Below are 23,086 nucleotides of genomic sequence, written 5' to 3' on the forward strand. Positions count from 1 at the left end.
ACTCTTCGGGGCTGCAAGGGACTACCCAAGAAAACCAGGTGTCTCCTGCAGAATCGGGGAGAGTAGGCAAGTATGATTGAGATGCTCACTGGAAATGTCTCAGTTTGGCCTCTTGTAGAGCCGGAGTCGGACTGGCCATCTGGCAGTACTGGCAAATGCCAGAAGGACTGATGGCCTGCTGGACCGATCCGGCCACACAGAGAGCGGGGCTGGCCTAGCAGCGCAGTCTCCCAGCTCTCTATTCACCTGTCCACCTGCTGATGTCAGCATACAGATGGATGGGGGCATGCCGCTAGGCCAGGTCTTCCTGACTCATGGCACTCCCCTCGTGACATAAAATCTCCCCACAGCTTACAGTAACACTGCACTGTCTCTGAATCAGGTCCCTATTTATTGGGCCCCGTGTTCATGTGTAAAGTTGCTCAGACCATGCTAATAATTTATACGCAATCTAAACCGATTGGCTCATCTCTAGTTTTGGAATGGCCATGAGGAAATATGTCAGGACAGGCAGCATCTAGATTCACAATTTTATTGGAAAACATGGCATGCACAGAAAAATGGGCTAATGATATAATTCCAATGTCCAGAGATTGCACATTTGTCACAAATAGTACTGTGTATTTCCAGCTCCATATTATGCATGCACAGTGGGTGCTTGTATGGGTGTAGTATGGTATGCCGGCGGCCGGGCTCCTGATGACCAGCATACCGGCGCCGGGATCCTGACCGCTGGCATACCGTGTCACTGACCTGGGTTGGGGATGTTGTGGACTCGGGGGTTCTTCCGATGGTCGGGAAAAGGAACCACAGGTGGGTCGGAGCAGGGATGGTCGGATACAGGATTTCCTCATACAAGACTCTGATAGTTAGGCTTGGTGAAAGAATGCTGAGGAACTTTATTAAGGGAAGGGAGCAATACAGCGGCACATGAAAGGAAGTGAACTTGTGGGCAATGTCAAAAAGTTACTGGAGAATTCGTGAGCAATGTTCAACTGATGAATGAAGAATTTGTGAGCGATGTTTAGAGACACTGATGAATGAAGAACTTGTGAGCGATGGTAGATGACACTGAAGAATTTGTGAGCAATGTTTTAAAGACACTGATGAATGAGGAACTTGTGAGCGATGATGAAAGACACTGAAGAATTTGTGAGCGATGTTTAAAAGACACAGATAAATGAAGAACTTGTGAGCGATGGTGAAAGACACTGAATAATTTGTGAGCGATGTTTAAAGACACTGATGAATGAAGAACTTGTGAGCGATGATGAAAGACACTGAAGAATTTGTGAGCGATGTTTAAAGACACTGATGAATGAAGAACTTGTGAGCGATTATGAAAGACACTGAAGAATTTGTGAGCTATGTTTAAAGACACTGATGAATGAAGAACTTGTGAGCGATGATGAAAGACACTGAAGAATTTGTGAGCGATGTTTAAAGACACTGATGAATGAAGAACTTGTGAGCGATGATGAAAGACACTGAAGAATTTGTGAGCGATGTTAAAAGGCACTGATGAATAAAGAACTTGTGAGCGATGATGAAAGACACTGAAGAATTTGTGAGCGATGTTAAAAGGCACTGATGAATGAAGAACTTGTGAGCGATGGTGAATGACACTGAAGAATTGGTGAGCGATGTTTAAGGACACTGATGAATGAGGAACTTGTGAGCGATGGTGAATGATACTGAACGCTGGAAACACTAAAGTTGGTTTGGCCCGCAGGCCTTGCTGGATCCAGGGAGCGCTGGCAACTGCACTGCAGAGGAACACACTAGTTGCTCGGATTACTGGAGACTGTGCTGCAGGAAGGCACCCTGAATGCTAGATGCACTGGAGTATAGCTGCTGGGAAACACACTGCGTACGGGAGCTCTGGCATCCACTTCAGAAAAGAGACGATACTCAGGCGCCGAGGCTCTGCCCGGCGTCCGGTTTTGAATCTCCCGCCTCTATTGGATTGGTGAAGCGGGTTCGTGACATCACCTGCTCCCCGCCCACGTGATGCTGGCTGTCATGGCGGCGCCCACGCTCCGGGGAACCGCCGGGAGCCGCACCAGCCAGATGCCGGGACCCGAGGACCGCCGGAGACGAGGACCGCCAAATGGACCAGCAGCCACGCAGGGGTAAGCGCGGCGGCCACTGCCCCTGGCGTGTGACAGTACCCCCTCCTCCAGGAGTGGCCCCTGGACACTTCCCAGGCTTTGTTGGATGTCTGGAATGGAAGATCCGCACCAGTCGGGGGGCCGTAACATCAGTAGCTTTGACCCAGCTCCTCTCTTCAGGGCCATAACCCATCCATTCCACCAAGTACTGCAGATTCTTGTAAAGATAACGAGAGAATAGCTTTAATTTCAAATTCCGTTCCGGCTTCAGTCTCTACAGAGGTTGGCCTAGGTGACTCTGAAAGGAACCGATTTAAAATAAGGGGACGAAGACGAGAAACATGGAAGGAATTTGGTACCCGAAAGTGGGAAGGCAAACCCAATTTGCAGACAACCGGGTTCAGAACTTGCAACACGGGATAAGGACCAATGAACCTCGGGGCAAACTTCATAGCGGGCACTCTTAAATGGAGATTGCGGGTAGAGAGCCATACTCTATCACCAACTTTGTATTGGGGAGCTGCCCGTCGCTTCCTATCCGCAAAGAATTTGTAGCGGCTGGAGATTTTCTTGAGGTTAACGTGAACCCTACTCCAGATTTGACTGAAGTGCCAAAGAGTAGAAGCTGCAGCAGGAACATCTTCTGGAGGACAGACGGGTAATTTTGGAACTTGAGGATGGAATCCATAATTAATGAAGAATGGGGAGTCACCAGTGGAAGAGTGGTACAAATGATTATGGGCAAACTCGGCCCAGGGCAACAGTTTCACCCAATCATCTTGCGAAGGAGAGAGATAAACGCGGAGAAAAGTCTCTAAATCTTGTAAACGCGTTCAGTTTGCCCATTGGTCTGAGGATGGTAGGCAGATGAAAACTTAAGTCTTATTTGTAAGGCTGAACAGAGAGCCCTCCAGAATCTTGCAGTGAACTGCACCCCCCGATCAGAGACTATTTCCTGAGGTAACCCATGAAGTTAGATTGTAAGCTCTCACGAGTAGGGCCCTCTTCCCTCATGTGCTTATCCTTTTCTTACTTTAATAATCCTCAACTGCCCAAATCAAGCAGTTTTTGGCCACCTGGAACTTCTCTGTCATTTACTGGTGTAGTTATGCTTAGTTACCCTGTACTTGTCCTAAATTGTCATCAACTGTAAGTCACTGTTTTCCTGTTTTGATTATGTGCATATGTACTCTGTAATTGGGCGCTGCGGAACCCTTGTGGCGCCATATAAATAAAGGATAATAATAATAATAATAAAGTGTTCACGGATAAATAATAAAGCCAATTTGGGAGCTGACGGTAACCCGGTCAAAGGAACAAAATGTGCCATTTTAGAAAAGCGGTCAATAATCACCCACAAGGTATTGTGACCCTTGGAGAGGGGCAGTTCGGTGACAAAGTCCATAGAGATATGGGTCCAAGGCCTCTTAGGAATGGACAGTGGATGAAGCAACCCTGCAGGAGGCAGACAAAGAATTTTGTGCTGAGCACATTGAGGACCTGAGTTGACATAATCTTGTATGTCCTTCTTCATAGTGTCCCACCAGTATGACCTTCGTAGAAACTCCCACATTTTTTGAACTCCACTTGGAGGTATGAGCCCACTGCAACAACTTCGGTCGAAATTCAGCTGGTACAGACATTCTCCCAGGAGGAGGACCCAAAGCGGTGGGAGCTGCCGAAATAGAAACTGGACTGAGAATCAAAGCCTTTCCAACGCAGTTCTCCTCATCTGAAGCCGTCAAGGAACGAGATAAAGCATCAGCTTTGGTGTTAAGCGTTCCAGACCGGTACTTAATGACAAACGAGAATTGAGTGAAGAAGAGCGCCCATCTAGCTTGACGGGGATTCAAGCACTGGGCTGTCTTGAGATACAGCAAGTTCGTGTGATCGGTATAAATTGTAATTAGGTGTTTAGCACCTTCCAATAGATATCTCCATTCTTCCAGGGCAGATTTTATTGCCAAGAGTTCCTGGTCTCCGATGGTGTAGTTTCGTTCAGCAGGAGAGAACTTGCGAGAATGGAAACCACATGGATGTAACTTCCTGTCAGAGGAGTACTGTGAAAGCACGGCACCGATGCCGACCGAGGAAGCATCGACCTCCAAGAAGAATGGTTTTGAAAAATTCGGTTGCTGGAGTACCGGAGCGGACATAAAGGCTGCTTTCAACTGGGCGAACGCTGCTACAGCTTCAGAAGACCAGTGACCTGGGTCAGACCCCTTTTTGGTTAGAGCAGTAATAGGTGCCACAATGGTAGAAAATCCCTTTATGAATTTCCGGTAGTAATTCGCAAAACCCAGAAATCTTTGTACCGCTTTCAAAGAAAGAGGCTGAGTCCAGTCCCGAATAGCAGTGAGTTTTTCCGGATCCATGCGAAGCTCTGTACCTGAGATGACGTAACCAAGAAATGGAATTGAAGGAACCTCAAAGGTACATTTGGAGATCTTACCGTAGAGATGATTCCTTCGTAGACGAAGAAGTACCTCCTTGACCTGAATTCTATGCTCCGTGAGATCCTTAGAAAATATCATCCAAGTATACCACTACACTTAGGTATAACATATCTCGGAAGATATCATTCACAAAACCTTGGAAGACGGCAGGGGCATTACTGAGCCCAAACGGCATTACCAGATATTCGTAATGCCCGTCCCTGGTATTGAAGGCCATCTTCCATTCGTCCCCCTGTCGAATACGAATCAAATTATAAGCTCCCCTTAAGTCGAGCTTCGTGAAGACATGGGCTCCGCGAACCCTATCAAATAGTTCCGTGATGAGCGGCAAAGGATATTTGTTCTTAATGGTGATCTCATTTAAGCCGCGGTAGTCAATGCATGGTCTCAACCCGCCGTCCTTCTTCTTCACAAAAAAGAAGCCTGCTCCCGCCGGGGAAGTAGAGGGGCGAATTAATCCTTTCTGCAGATTAGACTTGATATAGTCCGACATGGCTTGGGTCTCGGGTAATGACAAAGGATAAATGCGCCCCTGGGGTGGCATCTTCCCTGGGATGAGCTCAATGGGACAGTCCCAGGGTCTATGGGGTGGTAACTGATCGGCCGCCTGTTCCGAAAACATGTCTGCAAACTCCCGATAGGCCTCCGGAATGAGCTCCTCATCCGACTTGGAAGATACACGGAGCGGGTAGACAGGAGTGAGACAATTTGAATGACAGAATGAACTCCAAGATACTATTTGTGACGACTTCCAGTCGACGTGAGGGTTGTGTACTTTAAGCCAAGGAAGACCAAGAACCAGATCGTGAGGCATCTCCCGAATCACTAGGAACTCCAGATGTTCTTGATGTAGAGCTCCAACCTGCAGTTTGATTGGCACTGTGCCACTTGAAATAAGACCATTAGAAATTTGGGTACCATTGATGGCAGTCAGAGTAATAGGTCGTTCGACGGATTGTAACTGTAAACCTAGTTTTTGGACGCAAGAAAGAGAAACAAAATTCCCTGCAGCCCCGGAGTCCAGCAGGGCCTTAACAGGTTTAACAGAAAACAGAGACACGGAGAGTAAACAGTCCACTGTCGGAGAAGGTTTAGATGTAACCCCTAACTCGACTCCTCCGGAACAAGCTAGGACTGCCCGTTTCACGGACGGGACTTACAAAACTTGAGAAAGTGATCCGCAGCTCCACAGTAGAGGCAGAGTCTACCCTCACGACGGCGCTGTCGTTCTTCCGGGGACAGCCGAGATCGATTAATTTACATAGGTTCTTCTGGACTTGGGGTGATCGTTTGCTTAGTCGGGAGAGACCGGAATCTGGATCGTTCTGTCCGACTACGTTCACCACCTCGTTCCTGCATACGAAGATCCACCTTTACACAGAGTGAGATCAACTCTTCTAAGGAATCCGGCAAGTCCCTAGTGATCAGTTCGTCCTTTAGATGGTCAGAGAGACCATTCCAGAAAGCGGCCCGTAGAGCATCATTATTCCAGCGCAGTTCCGAGGCTATGGTTTGGAAATGAATCACATACTGTCCCACTGAACGGGAGCCTTGTCGGACTCGGAGCAAATCCGAAGAAGCAGCGGTCGTTCTGCCGGGCTCATCGAAGATTCTACGAAATTACGTGATGAAATTGGTATAACTGGAAACCAACGGGTCAGAACGCTCTCATAACGGTGACACCCAATCCAACGCTGAACCTTCAAGCAAGGAAATAATGTACGCCACCTTGGACCGATCTGTGGGGAAGTTGTGTGAGAGAAGTTCAAAATGTACCTCGCATTGGTTGAGAAAACCACGGCAATTCTTTGGATTCCCATTATAGCGAGAAGGAGTGGGAAGCTGAAGGCGTGACCTGGTTCCAGACAGGGATTGAACATTACTAGGGACAACCACAGGAGCGGGTACTGGAGCTGGAGCCGGAACTACTGAAGCCAGAGAAGCCTGAATTTGATCCAGCCGACCAGATAACTCCTGGAGATACTGCATCACTTGGCTTTGTGCCGTCTCCTGACTTTGAACTCGGGAAACCAGATCCTGGATGGCGCTTGCCTCTGGGTTCCGATCCCCCGGGTCCATGGGGCCTGAGTATACTGTCACTGACCTGGGTTGGGGATGTTGTGGACTCGGGGGGTTCTTCCGATGGTCGGGAAAAGGAACCACAGGTGGGTCGGAGCAGGGATGGTCGGATACAGGATTTCCTCATACAAGACTCTGATAGTTAGGCTCGGTGAAAGAATGCTGAGGAACTTTATTAAGGGAAGGGAGCAATACAGCGGCACATGAAAGGAAGTGAACTTGTGGGCAATGTCAAAAAGTTACTGGAGAATTCGTGAGCAATGTTCAACTGATGAATGAAGAATTTGTGAGCGATGTTTAGAGACACTGATGAATGAAGAACTTGTGAGCGATGGTAGATGACACTGAAGAATTTGTGAGCAATGTTTTAAAGACACTGATGAATGAGGAACTTGTGAGCGATGGTAGATGACACTGAAGAATTTGTGAGCAATGTTTGAAAGACACTGATGAATGAGGAACTTGTGAGCGATGATGAAAAACACTGAAGAATTTGTGAGCGATGTTTAAAAGACACAGATGAATGAAGAACTTGTGAGCGATGGTGAAAGACACTGAAGAATTTGTGAGCTATGTTTAAAGACACTGATGAATGAAGAACTTGTGAGCGATGATGAAAGACACTGAAGAATTTGTGAGCTATTTTTAAAGACACTGATGAATGAAGAACTTGTGAGCGATGATGAAAGACACTGAAGAATTTGTGAGCGATGTTAAAAGGCACTGATGAATGAAGAACTTGTGAGCGATGATGAAAGACACTGAAGAATTTGTGAGCGATGTTAAAAGGCACTGATGAATGAAGAAATTGTGAGCAATGGTGAATGACACTGAAGAATTGGTGAGCGATGTTCAAGGACACTGATGAATGAGGAACTTGTCAGCGATGGTGAATGATACTGAACGCTGGAAACACTAAAGTTGGTTTGGCCCGCAGGCCTTGCTGGATCCAGGGAGCGCTGGCAACTGCACTGCAGAGGAACACACTAGTTGCTCGGATTACTGGAGACTGTGCTGCAGGAAGGCACCCTGAATGCTAGATGCACTGGAGTATAGCTGCTGGGAAACACACTGCGTACGGGAGCTCTGGCATCCACTTCAGAAAAGAGACGATACTCAGGCGCCGAGGCTCTGCCCGGCGTCCGGTTTTGAATCTCCCGCCTCTATTGGATTGGTGAAGCGGGTTCGTGACATCACCTGCTCCCCGCCCACGTGACGCTGGCTGTCATGACGGCGCCCACGCTCCGGGGAACCGCCGGGAGCCGCGCCAGCCAGACGCCGGGACCCGAGGACCGTCGGAGACGAGGACCTCCAAACGGACCAGCAGCCATGCAGGGGTAAGCGCGGCGGCCGCTGCCCCCGGCGTGTGACATACCGACAGTGTGGCGAGCGCAAAGGAGCCCCTTGCGGGCTCGCTGTGCTCGCCATGCTGCGGGCACGGTGGCGCACTCTCCCTCCAGGGGGGTCGTGGACCCTCACGAGGGCGAATAGCTGTCGGTATGCCGGGTGTCGGGATCCTGGCGCCGGTATACTGTGCGCCGGGATCCCGACATTCGGCATACTGAAGACCACCCGCTTGTATGTAGGTGTGCCAAAACGAGAGACGGTTACAAAGAAGCATGTCTCTACTGGGGGCCCACTGCTGGTGATTCCACTTCCCCACCAGAGGAGGGATGGACATTGATCATTGTTGCTTTACAAACATCGATTTGCTACTGATGGTTGATGCTTTTTTCCATCAATTGCATACAGATAGAGCCATGCTAATCGTGGCTCCATCTGTGACTGAGTGCGCCCGGTGAGGCGGACTCCCGGGCATGAATGGGACTTGTGTGCGTCGTAGCCCTCGCCTGCGATGTAGTCATGCTCAATGAGCATGGCTTCATCTGTAGATCCAATATTGATGCGGAAATGTTTTCTTCTTTACTTGGCTAGTCCCTTAACACGGCCCTCCATCTCTGATTGGAGAGCTGTTGCCACATTCTCCCCACTTATCGACCCACCGATAGTTCAAACCATCATTAGTTTCCCATAATGGTTTCCCGGCACTGACAGGGGACAACATTTTGGAAGAGTGGCACTGGCGTTTCTATAATGGGTGCAGTGTGTGCGGTGCACACGGGCCCCTGAGTCCAGAGGGGGCCCCAACTGCAAACAGTGCACCCATTTTTAAAATACTCACCCCTCCATTACATCACGACGCAACCCTGTCGCTCCGCGAAACTCCCCCCCCCCCCCCCCCCCCGAGCAGAGTACAGAGGGGGATCCAAGTTAGGAAGAGGGAAAGGCCGGCGCGAGGAGCGACTGGTGAGGCGGGCCGAAGAGCGGTAATCACCTCTGTAAGTATTCTCTCTATCTCTCTCTCTCAATGTGTAAAATGGGGACCCCTGCCGTAATGTGTGAAATGGGGACTCTTGCCTGCCGTAGTGTGGGGATTTAATGTATCAAGGGCATTGCGGTGTGTGGCATAATATGGTGCAGGGGGCATTACTGTGTGGGGCTTAATATGGTAGAATTCTTTTTTCCTGTGGAGGTCGTGATCTGTTGGAGCAGGGTCAAAAACTGGATTGTGAGGTAGTCTTTTCAGACGAGGCCATGCCCATTTAGATGAGGCCACGCCCCCTTCACGGGTGCGCGCACAAGTTTTTTTTAATCTAGGTGTGTGTGTGTGTGGGGGGGGGGGGGGGACGCACATTTTTCTGTCATGGGGGGGCGCATTTTTAAATCTCGCACTGGGAGCCAAATTGGCTAGAAACAGCCCTGGTCTGTACTTGTGTATCTAGTCCGTTTTTTCTCCTTGCACAGTGCTACAGAACTCATGTGATGCCTTATAAATAAAAGGTAATAATATAATCCAAATAATGCTAATAATCATCATCATCATCATCATCATCATCATCATTAACAACATAAGAAAATAGATGCCCAGACAGACATATACACGTACACTCACTACATCTATCTTAGATACAGTGCTATTATTTACCTCTGGTTAATGAACATTACCTGTGGTATTCTTGTATCTTGCCTGCAGAAACACTACTTTTTTTTTTTAGAGAAAGAGAGGAAGAACTCTACTGTATTTGGCTTTGTTAAAACAGATCTGTTTCGCTTTCAATATGAATTTATGAAACTCTGAAATAAACTTTAGAGCTATGGCGCCACCTAGTGTTTCATAAATAATTTTCATGCACCAGAGTTCAGTCGGTTTTCAAACTGTGTAGCCATGATTTAGCAAAATGTTTCAAAGTAAGGCTCAACTCATGTAAATACTGTAGCTCAATTAAGTATGCATATTTATTTATATAACTCTGTATTGCAGTAATGTAATTCACAAAGACAAGCCCCCTCTCATCCCAACCTCACACTTCCCAAATCTCCTTTAGACCAGATAGAAAAAAAAGTCCTTAAATATGATGTATATTAAATTCACCAGTCAGGCCCAGATTTCTCAAGCCTTGGAGAGTGATAAATAGCACGGGATAAAGTACCAATCAATCAGCTCCTAATTTAAAAAAAAACAGCCTGTAACATGGCATTTATTAGCTGTACTTTATCACTGTGTTATTTATCACTCTCCAAGGCTTGATAAATCTAGGACTTAGTGTCAAAGGGGATCCGGTCTCTAGGTCGACAGTAACTAGGTCGACCAATATTGGTCGACAGTAACTAGGTCGACAGGGTGTCTAGGTCGACAGGGTCTCTAGGTCGACATGAGTTTTTCATGATTTTTTTCTTTTTTTGAACCTTTTCATACTTAACAATCCACGTGGACTACGATTGGAATGGTAATCTGTGCCGAGCAAAGCGAGCCGACACGGTGCACTAATTGGGGTTCCCGGTCACTCTACGAAGAAAACAACACCAAAAAAACATAAAAACTCATGTCGACCTTTTGACCTGTCGACCTAGACCATGTCGACCTAGAGACCCTGTCGACCTAGTTACTGTCGACCAATAGTGGTCCACCTAGACACTGTTGACCTAGTTACTATCTACCTTCCATACCACACCCGTGTCAAAGTATTCTCTGTCCAGTTTCTGCATTCAAATACAAAAAATAAAATGAACATTTTTATAGTTTTTTTTCCATAAACAGTCAGGAGATTTATAAAATTTAAAAATATAAAACATATAGGGTTGATGAGTTTTTGCACTATGCATTCTCCGGAGCACGCATCTACGGACAATTCACACAGGTTTTTCACATGTAAAGTTTACTTGGGGCGTGTTGACGGAACAATGGGCTATGCAGATTTATGCTGGTGCAAATGTCCACTGATAATGCTAACCACTATGAAACCAAGGGCCAAATGTGTGAGAGACTTGGTAAGGTTTTTCAGGTTTTTTTGAAAGTGGCAATCATTTACACTGCAAAACCAGGTTGATCTTGCTGTGTAAAATGATTGCCACTTTAAAAAAAACTGCAAAACCTTACCAAATCCAGGGCCGTTTCTATCCAATTTGGCTCCCAGTGCGAGATTTCAAAATGCGCCCCCCCCCCCCTTGCTATAAAAAAAATTGTGTCCCCCCCTCACATACCTATAAAAAGTAAAAGCATGCGCGCGCCTTCGGCGTGCGCTCCCGACATGGGTGTGTGGCCTGAATAAAATGGGCGTGGTCTCGTTAAAGTGGGCGTGGCCTCGTCTGATATCACGCCAACCACAGGGGAAAAAAATTAAAATAAAAAAGTCCCCATTTTACACAGCGCGGCAGGCAGGTGTCCCCATTTTACACAGTATGGCAGGTAGGTGTCCCCATTTTACACAGCCCGGCAGGCAGGTGTCCCCATTTTACACAGCACGACAGGCAGGTGTCCCCATTTTACACAGCACGGCAGGCAGGTGTCCCCATTTTACACAGCACGGCAGGCAGGTGTCCCCAATTTACACAGCACGGCAGGCAGGTGTCCCCATTTTACACAGCCCGGCAGGCAGGTGTCCCCATTTTACACAGCACGGCAGGCAGGTGTCCCCATTTTACACAGCACGGCAGGCAGGTGTCCCCATTTTACACAGTATGGCAGGTACGTGTCCCCATTTTACACAGCACGGCAGGCAGGTGTCCCCATTTTACACAGCACGGCAGGCAGGTGTCCCCATTTTACACAGTATGGCAGGTACGTGTCCCCATTTTACACAGTATGGCAGGAACGTGTCCCCATTTTACACAGCACGATAGGGAGGTGTCCCCATTTTACAAAGTGTGGCAGGCAGGTGTCAAGTGGGGGGGGGGGGGGAGGAAGGGAGGGAGGGGGAGAGAAAGAGATACTACTTACATCTTCCCGCTCTTCGGGTCTGGCCGCCTCACATCCCTCGCGCCGGCCGCCTCCTCCTTCCAGGCTTATCTCCTCTCCTCCCTCTTCCCCAGCGCTCCTGCTGGGGGGGCGGGGTTTCGCGAAATGACACATTTGCGTCGTGACGTCAAGACGCAAACGCGTCATTTCGCGAAACTCCGCCCCCCGAGCAGGAGCGCTCGGGAAGAGGGAGGAGAGGAGATAAGGACACACAAAGTGCCGCGGCGGGCACCCCGTGCGGTTGCACGGCTCGCCCGCCGCTAGAAACGGCACTGACCAAACCTCTCACTTTTTGAAACTCTCACTCTATTACATTTGTCCCCAAGTGTTTGCACAGGGACAGTGTGGTCATACAGAAGAAAATATATGCATTCAGTTCTGTGTGCGCAATGCGTGTACAGTTTCTGTCAACATGCCTTCAACGGTACATCGGCCCCATAATATACTGGCAAAAGCCCTGACAAAATATTTTTCTTTCATTATTTTAGAGCATTTATCATTTGTCAAGAGGCTACTGCGCTTCTATCGCTGCCACCGTTAACCTGCTATGTGTAGCATAAAATAGACTGGCATTTCTGCAGATCTACTACCAACAACTATAACTATGGCCCTCATTCCGAGTTGATCGCTCGCTAGCTATTGTTTGCAGCACTGCGATCAGATAGTCGCCGCTTCTAGGGGAGTGTATTTTTGCTTTGCAAGTGTGCGAACGCCTGTGCAGCCGAGCAGGACGAAAACGTTTTTTGCAGTTTCTGAGTAGCTCTGGACTTACTCAGCCACTGCGATCACTTCAGCCTGTCCGGTCCTGGAATTTACGTCAGACACCCGCCCTGCAAACGCCTGGACACGCCTGCATTCTTCCAAACACTCCCAGGAAACGGTCAGATGACCCCCATAAACGCCTTCTTCCTGTCAATCTCTTTGCGATCGGTTGTGCGAATGGATTCGTCGCTAGAAGCATTGCACAGCAACGATGCTGTTTGTACCCGTACGACGCACGTGCTCATTGCAGTGCATACGCATGCTCAGTAGTAACCTGATCGCTGCGCTGCGAAAAACGTCAGCAAGCGATCAACTCGGAATGAGGGCCTATGTACAGTGATCCAGGGCATATTGGTGCAATAGAAATCTATAAATACCAAACAATAATATTCTGTTGAGCTAAATCCACAAGAATAGTGAGTAAACCATTGTTACAATAGATGGACCATCAAATAGTTAAGATGAAGTAAAAGTCAATAATAGGTTAATTTGTAATGTTTAATTTTGCATTTATATTATAAAAAATGTTGTGTAGAAATAAAGTAAGTTGTGCTGGAGTGCTGTCCCTGTTGTCCTGCACATTAATGCCTCTGTGATATCCAGTGGCAGCTGGATGATTCCCATCAAATGTAGTGTGTTCCATGACCAGGAGTAGCCCACTGTCCACGGCTGCAGGAGCCTTTTGCTTCGTGGCCACTTTCTACTTGTCTGAGATGTTTTATTCTGCACAGTCTTCTCTATGGGCCCACTGCATTATTGGCATGAGATACCGGGTGGTCTTCAGGTTGCCGGCGGCCGGGCTCCCGGCGACCACCATACCGGCGCCGGAATCCCGGGACCCCGACCGCCGGCAAACCATACTACACCCGAGATACCTACCCATAAATGTAATTTTTTTCTGCTTATTGGGGCACAAGCTGTCTGTCTCTCTGCTATCTGGTCATAAAAGGGGACAATGGACCTCACTCAGTAAGGATTGCATTTACGACGCTGGACGCCCCTGCTCCCGTCCCTCCCCGCGAATGCCTCTGCTTGTCAATCAGGCAGAGCCAGAGGCGATCGCATATCACAGAACGAGTCTTGCATATGCGCGGTTTCCTGAACTTCGGGAACCTGCAATGTGAATTGCATAAGCGATACAACCTGAATGAGGCCCAATGTTCATTATAAGCCCGTCGTTATCCTTTGATAAGGACATACGTTTGGCAGATTTGGTTTATGCAAACCAGCTAGCCAATTATGACAGTGACTCATCCAATTCCTTGTGACTCTCCTCTGCACCTTCACACCCTAACAGGCTACTTACTCCTCCGTACTGTCATTCTCTGTCTTTCTCCTTACTCTCTCTGTGTCCTACACAATGCAGTCCATATTTAAACAAACGGGTGTCAGAGCAGAGGAAGATTAATACACATGTCCAAGGCACCCCCACGGGTCACGCAGCCAGCCAATGGAGTTGTGATGTTAGTGTATTAGAATGCTTAATATTTGTAGATACTCCCTTAGTAATATGTGTAAGCCTGAATCTTCAGTGATGGTCTCTGGGACCAGGGGGATGCTGGGAAATGGGTGGTCCAGTGTGCAGTGCGCCTGTAGTTGGTGATGGAATAAACAGCACAGCAGTGAACTCACATGTCTCTGTGTCCTTATGACTGGATTTACAAACATATGAACAAAACAGGAGTCACAGGTGCTCCACACATGCATGCAGGAGGCGTCTACTTACACCAGAGGGATCCGGTCAAGATGCCGGCTGTTGGGATCCCTGCAGCTGGAATCCCAACGCCAGAATCCCAACACAGAAATCCCGACACCTGTCAGAATACCGACGGCAGAGTTCTGAAAAGGTCAGAATACCGACACCGGAATCTCGACAGCAGGCATCCTGACTGTGAGTATAGCAGGAGGCTTAGGTTTAGGGCCCGTGGAGGGGGGTGTTGGGATTTCAATTGTTGGGATGCTGGCATTGGTATACTGAATGCCGGCATCCCAACCGCCGGTAACTCATATCCAATCCATACCAGACGCCCCCTGCTCCATTACCATATCTGTGCATCCTTCAATCACATCCTCCAGGCCCAGTGTTGCCAGTCTGATTTGCCTTTGGAATGCTGAGATTGTATACCTTATTGTATAATAGGAAGTTCCTCATTGGATATTAGCACAAGTTATGAGATCAGTGTCAGGAATCATTGAGACCTTTATACTGTGATGTTTAGTCATATTGTATTGTATTATATCAATACTTCATATATTAATATGATGATGATGATTTTTATATCTCATTTCAAAGTATATATATTGTCCTAGCATAATGGTGCTTTCCCATTCCTGATTTTGGCACATGTAGAGCACTTCTGTCAAAGTCGAAAAATATTGCAGAACACACAGCACGTATAAACTGCACACACATGCCCACTGCGCGTGCACTTGTTCTGCAGTGCGTGCACATGTACGCACTTTGCGTATGGTCGCTCCCGCGGTCCTGCGCATCGGCGCGTGGTATGGGTATTTACGGCAGAGTTTGTGTACGCATGGAGGGCTACCAGAACACATTACATATTTAATCCAAATAGTGCACAATGTACACATAGCCTCCCTGCACCACATCAGACAATTATAGCTGTTTAAATGGTAACAGAACAAAGGGATTCACCTTTACAGGATAGGAGGGGACAGAACAAGGTTACAAGGTGGTGTTTGGTATCCAGCTGTAGGATATTTTAAGGGAAACATTCCGGTGTTGGTTTGAGGAAGATCGCATGTTCCTGTGGATAGTTATGTGCAGGAGCAGAATATAGATATAAACTGTATTTACTGTACATTATGTATGCGGCGGGAATCCAGAGGAGACCACCCACAAGAGTAGTGAAAATAGACATCGCCCACCTATTCAAACAGACGTATGACCTCTCCTGTACTGTAAATGACCATCCCTGTGTCCAATGGACAAAGAGATTACAGTATCCATTGTGTTATGTTTTGGATGAAGTGAATAAAGAGAGCCTGCAGCAGGCTTAGTCAGACAGAAGGCTCACAACGCTATCTATCAGATGGCGGAGGACCGGACCGGGTAGCGCAAGCGAATCCACTCACGTATGTACATTAACTGTAGCCATTATTCTGTTATATTGTTTTGTATTGTAGTGTATAATTTTTATTGTAAACCCCCTTTCAGAAATAATCCACTGTGGTGTCGGAACCCAGCGGTAAAATCATCAATTGGTGTCGTGTCCTCATTGCCCTGCTAAGGTTTAAAGTGTAATAGCATCACACTGCATTGCTGCATAAGGTTTAAAGTGTAATAGCATCACACTGCATTGCTGCATAAGGTTTAAAGTGTAATAGCATCACACTGCATTGCTGCATAAGGTTTAAAGTGTAATATCATTGCATTGCATTACTGTAAAGGTTTAAAGTGTGTTTAAGGTGTGTTTAAGGTATAGCTTTCATTCCTGTAAAGATAATCAGCTTTATCAATTGGGGGCTCGTCCGGGATATCACGTTCTTAATGATGCACTGTACATTACAAACGCGGCTGTAATTGACCAGCTCCAATGGACGCATTGAGAAGCTGCTGAAAATAACATCCACGTTAATGTAATTTTGTGGTATCAGTAAGTCGCTGGTATGAAATTCAAGGGACAATGCGTTTCTCATAATATTTAAGATGCTAAAATGTATTTTTATTGTTGCAAAACAAGGTTCAAATAAGTCATATTGTGTTTGATTCAGATTGGATTGTTTATCTGTTTAAGTAGGTTTAAAAGTATATTTAAAAGTTGTTGCATAACCTTGATATAGTGTTTATTTGAACTCAGGCCTAAAATAACTTCAGGTGCTTGTATGATGTCTGATTTCTTTGTGACAAAGGAAGCCGCATGGTCTCCATTTTGGACTAACCACATGGCCTGTCCACCATTTTGTGTAACCCTCATGAATGTGGAAGGGGGAGGAGTTGTGGCCATTTTGGGAAGGTCATTTTTTCTAAATGGCTGATTTTCAGTCTGCTCAAGAATAATCAGCTCTCCCTGGTCACATCAATCACCATTTATGAGTTACCAATGCATTTATTTAACCCATGCCATAGTCAATTACAAATAGTTTCAGCTGGGCCTAGTGAAAGTTAATAGTAAGATGAATACTTGATGTAAGAACGACACACAGATATAAACAAAGTTTTTTTTTTCCTTTACCTCTAGGATTTAGTTAGAATCTGCTTGCTATAAGATAGCCATTGAATTGCAAATTAACCTGTGTAACTGCTTTTTCTTAGCAGTGAACAACCTCTTGAACAGGCAGTCAAAAGCACACAGCTTTGATATGCAAATTAGAACCACTGAATGGTTAAAAGAGTCTCAGGAGACCAGTGAATGGTATATATATAATTATTATAATTATGTGTATATTTATATCAGTGTATGTTCTGCAAGATAGCTATCCAATCTGAATCATATCATTTAAATTATTGATTATTGCTAGAGTCATTATAGACTTGTGTAAAGGCCGGAGAAATTTGTTGCTATATAGGTAAATATATAGATACATTTGAAATAACAGTATTTTAAGGAAGTAAACGTAAAACACAAACACAGTCTGGCCTAGTTAAAAAGGTTTATACAGAAAGACACTGTGTTGTGTTAAGTGAGCGATTATAGGTAATATCGCTTACATTTATAGAAGTGTGGGATTTGTACTATTGCGGACGTACGGTTTTTGTACAAGTGTCTCGGACAAAGTACGGGACTGCGTACGCAACGTAAAGACATACGCACGGTCGCGTGTTTACGCAACGTGCGTAAGGGTACGGCCGCTAAGTACAAATTACACAATAGTATCGTTTAGTTTAAAGGCGGGACAGTAGCCACGCTACATTAGCACAAATTGCTCGGTTTCCAAAATTTAGTTTAAATAAAACCTTATTTACTGTATTACCTCTGGTACTAAGGCTGTTTATCTGAATGAAAGATAATTTTCTGTACAGAAAAAAACAAAGTGTATTTGAGTGAGCGAACGTAACATTGAACGTGGTGGACCCCAGCAATTCGGGATCCCGTAGAAGTGGTACACCGAGTGAGTAGAGACTCGGTGGCGTGAGGCAGCTGACTCATGTTAATATAGATTGAAGTACAAAGGAGCAAGGTAGCAGAGTACCGCAGACCAGAAGGTCAGCGAGGTTTAGAGTACCGCAGACCAGAAGGTCAGCGAGGTTTAGAGTACCACGGCCCAGGGGGTCAGCGAAGTTTACCCATATAGTTTTTTTTTTATACGCTCCGGCTGTGGGTTCGCAGCTTGAAAATCGATTCCATTGGTCGTACGGCGGATAAGTAACAAGTACCTATACGCTGTGCGATTGGACCGCGCGTTCGTGGGTGCAATATTTAGTGCAACGTGATACCCTTTTTACGAGCTTTGCATAAAATCGCGGTATCATTAGCACTGGATATAGCATACGCAAGCGTGATTTGTGTATAATAAAGGTTAAGGGAGTTTTCGCTGGCCTCTCTCCGGAAAACTCCAACGGCCGATATTAACTGGAAAGGGTAAGTTATTCCCAGATACTTCCAGTAAATAGAGGTTCCATAGGGGCCCTAGGTTGGGTACATTGCCTTCGCTATCAACAGTGTATGGTAGTACTGGCCAACGTGGGCGTGAGTGGGTGAAAGCACTCGGAGAACTTTCACCGTTGCCTTATATTGAGTATATTGTTTTTTTGTGGGATTAGCCGAAAGGGTAATACCTGCAAATTATGGGGGCCAGTTGCTCAAGTAAGGGACGTGCAACCAGGGTTCAGGTTGACATACCGCGGCCCAGGGGGTCAGCGAGGTTCATTTAGAGTACCGCGGCCCAAGAGGTCAGCGAGGTTCATGATGTGTGAAAAGTATGGTTCACACACAGAAGTTTTATGCAATGAATGGGAACGTATGACTGCGGAAATAGGGAACCATTCCCTAAGGTAGGCAGTTTTGAACCAGAGGTATTACAGAATTTAAGGATTAGGATATGTCTAATAAAATCCAGAAAACAAAGGATTAGACATACAGATTGTTTAAACATATGGCAACAAGAAGGGGATATGCAAGGGAAATTAACATACGCAGCAGGTTCTAAACCCAGCGGGAATGAGAACACAAACACACCATTGTCGACACAGGTCGAAGGGGAACAGAAGGCTACAGTCAATGATACATCCATAAATGATAGTAGTATGAAAGAGCAATGTATTAACCCTAACTTTTGCAAAATGTATCCTGTCTTGAAGTCTCTCCAAGGTTTTAGGTCACAGGGAGATGAAGGATTCAGCCAAATCGCAGCTCTCCTCCAAGCAGTCATGTTGCAGGAAACTCAGGTGGGACCTGTCCAACCATGTAGAGCAGTAACAGTATTCCCCAATGAAAGAACTGGTGAGGTCACAGCTACCGGTAAGTATGATACAGTTCATGGCACAGAAACAACAACACCACACAGTAAACAGATTAGGAACGGAACGGTAGGATTACACCCTGTCTTGGAAATAGTAACTCCCAATGGGGGAACCGATAGTCAGGAAGTAGTCCTCACCAGGAATAATGCAATGTATTGCCCATGGCCCAGAGATGAGCTGCGATCAATCATTTCAGAATTCCCCGACCCTCGGAAGCATTTAGCCAGATGTCAGAAATTTATCAGAGATCTGGGTAATGCGTATGAACCGACAAACCAACATTGGCGGACATTTTTGAAAGCATGCCTACCCTCTAATATTGACACCCAAAATTTTACCACTGATTGTAGGCTAGAGTCGGATAGTCCTATGACTGACAGAAACAATCAGGAAAATATAGAACAAATTAATAGGCAACTAGAGTTGTGTTTCCCCACTGAGTGGAGAAGAATTTTCTCCATAAAACAGAGGGAAAATGAAATGACATCTGAATATTTCCATCGGGCCCTGCAAATAATGGATAGATACATGGGGGTACCAGATACAGGGAACGATACGAATTACAGGAAGGTAGCTGTGTCTGTGCTAATGGACGGACTCGATAAGACAGTAAGGGACAGAGTACAAACATCTTTGCCTGATTGGAGAGGGGCCACAGTAGCTTGCCTTAGAGAGTGCGCAATTGTACAAAAATATTGCTAGGCGTAGAGAACTGCAGGAGGAGAGGCTGAGGATTGAAAGTATGCAGGCTCTTACACCAAAGTCTCATCAGCCCAAGCCCCAAAACCCTAGTAGTAACAAAAGACCGAGAATATGTTACATTTGTAAAAATAAAGGACATTTTGCTAGAGATTGTAAGAGTAGTACAGCACATAGCCAATATAGACCCCTAGACAGAATAAACAAGCCACGTTATTAAACACATAGACGGGATCAAGGGACATATATTAAGGAATCACGAGCCATATATAAAACACAGATTCGGTTAATGGGATGAACAGAATAAATGCAACTTTACCCTTTTGACAGAACTTACTGGGGTTAGGAGGAGGCCTCTAAACTTCTGCTTCTCTCTCTAGCAGAAGTGACCTCTAAGTAACTTAAAAGGAGTTTTGTTAGAGATGGTATACATATAGAGTGCTCCCACCCAGGAAGCACAAAATATGTTAGATACCCACGAAGACTAATGTTGCATTTCACTGTTTTAGATGCATGTCTATCACAGGTAGAGGAAATTATCTCAAAGATACCGGGTTCCCTATGAACTTAGAATGGACAAGACACTGGATTGATGGCTGGGATAGTCCCAGTAGAGATATAACACACATAGAATTTTTTTTAGGGGAACAGACCGATTAGGGAATCATTCCCCGTAGTGCCCAATCCAGATGTCAAACTTTGTAAAACCTTCTTTGCCTCTACAAACTTATCTGTTACTAAACTCTGTGATTTGTCTCCAAAGTTTCCTCTTCATCTCTTGCGTTCACCGACAGGATTACAGTTCAAACGTCACATGCCTACTCGGTCTTTTCAGAGTTCTGCCCAACCCCAGTATATCTCACCAGCATAGGGACACCAGTATCAGTGTGCCTGGTCATGCACAAAGGGTGATGAATGGGAATACTGGTGAAGGGAGACTGTGCATAGATACCGATATACATGATGGTGTGACAGCCTGATGGTGAACGCAAATCTGACAAATTTTCTTTTTATTATTTCCCCTCTCTTTTCACTTTCCACAGATGGTTTACTTCACACAACTGATAATACACAACAGTTAAACACATTGAAATGCAAGATTTATGTTCCCTACAGAAAGGTCGCTGACCCGGAGAGAACCCGTGACAAAGAGCAGAGTGTAGAGAACATCGTATCACTGGAGTGTCTGTTCCGGGAAGGTTGAGAGGCAGGACTGTTGAGACGGCACCTGAGCGCGGAGAACAACAAGACCAGAGGCGGTTGTCGCACCAGTTTTTCTTTTTTTTAATTATTTTTTCCATCTCCCACTACCCTCCTTCTCTCCTTCCCTTTCTCCCCCTTCTTGTTTCCCTTCTCTTCCTTTAACAAGATGGACTTACCCCAAGAGACTGCTCTCCGGGTTTTCCTGTTAATCCTGTTGTTGGCCAGGACAGTCTGTTTCGGTGAGGGTCCCAGAGAGGTCGAGAAGGAATCTGGAATGGGTTCTGATGGCGAGGATGGATTTGTAGAATTCCAAGAGCAACACATCACTCGAGCAAAGGCGAGTATCAGAAAACGATCTGGTAGTCAGGGAGCTCGGAGGCACTGTGAAGGGTTATTGGCTGAGGAAAATTGCATTTGTAGGAATTGTGAGAACATAGTCGAGGATGGGTGCATCCAGAGATGTCAGTCCAGCCTTAATATCAACATGGACCGTCATCCATTGAGTGATTACCACTCACTAGTGGGTAAGGTCTTAAACCAGACAGAATGCTGGGTGTGCTCACAAGTACCTCAAGGTCAGAGCAAGTCAGGATTAGTACCATACCCTTTAGCAATAGATGAGGTACTCGAATTACGGGGTGGGAGACCGGTGGACAAGAAATGTAATATTTCTAGGCCCCCTAGCTTGAAGCTCCACCAGTATCATGTAGATAGATCCTTAGTGTGTTTCAACATTTCCAATTACCGAAAACCGGGAAATTGGGAAGTGACCTGGAATAACCAAACAATGACCTTTTCACACAGAGCTGATAGGATACCCATAGACTCTGAACTTGTACGCCAAATAGCCAACAGTGGAAGGTATTTCCGGTATAGGTATACTCGAGGAAGCAAGACCATGTGGGTTAGAAAAGTATCACCAGGGTACTGTGCTCATATCATCCAGCCCGATACTTGTACAGAGCAGATGGGAGAACTAGGGATTGGGGTTTTCACTTGGAAAGTTTGTAATATGGTATATTCTGTCCCTTATGTTCTCCCCGATGATGCCTATTTCATATGTGGTAGGAAGGCGTATAAGTGGCTTGCCCCGAACTCAGAAGGATTGTGTTATATTGGAAGAGTGTTGCCAGAGGTCATGACCATAACCCATGATAAGATGAAAGATGTTCACGCAGTGCTCAGGCTCCTTATACTCATACTCACTATGAACACATCGTCAAGAGACACCTCACAGATAGGACAGAGCACGTAGCCTCTGATTTGATCCACGAATCCACCGGCATTCAATTCCTTCTCGCATTAGACATCACCCGTACTGCCAGAGGAATTATAAACTATAGGTATATCCATGCGCTAGCGAACTTGATAGATAATATCACTGAGATGTATGATGACACCTTCAGGTATACGGGTAGGGAGTTACAAGCTTACAAGACAGAACTGATCCAGCACAGGATGGTCCTCAATTATATCACAGCCGTGATGGGTGGGTACTGTGTCACTTTGGCAACTCAATATGGTGTGAAGTGCTGCACGTATATTACAAACAGCACTGACGACCCCACAGAGATTATCGATCAAAAGATGGATGATATATTGCAGTTGAAGTGGGAGTTCCGGAGGAGACACAACCTTACCCTGACCGCTGTGGGTAATGAGCTGACCGGCTGGGTCTCATGGTTGAACCCACGAAATTGGTTCTCAGGATTAGGTGAGTGGGCTCAAAATGTTATTATGAGTGTGGGAAAGTTTCTCCTTTGTATTCTGGGAGTCGTCATAATTATTGGCTTGATATTTAGATGTGTTAGAATCCTAATACGGCGCAAGCACGGCACAAATCTGATGAGTTTAAGGAGCGGGGGCATTGTTACAGCAGCAGATTTAATTTACGACCCATCCATAGAGACCGCGTTATGATAAGGATTGCAAATGAATTCCATGGCCTGTTTCTTTCACCCGTTTTTCCTTTGTCTCCCCCTCTGCCCAGATACACCCATCCGGAAAAGACATCAGCCCTACCCAAGAATGTTTATGAAAATGTTATGTGAATGTA

The sequence above is a fragment of the Pseudophryne corroboree genome, chromosome 7, assembly GCF_028390025.1.
Source record: "Pseudophryne corroboree isolate aPseCor3 chromosome 7, aPseCor3.hap2, whole genome shotgun sequence".
NCBI lineage: Eukaryota > Metazoa > Chordata > Amphibia > Anura > Myobatrachidae > Pseudophryne > Pseudophryne corroboree.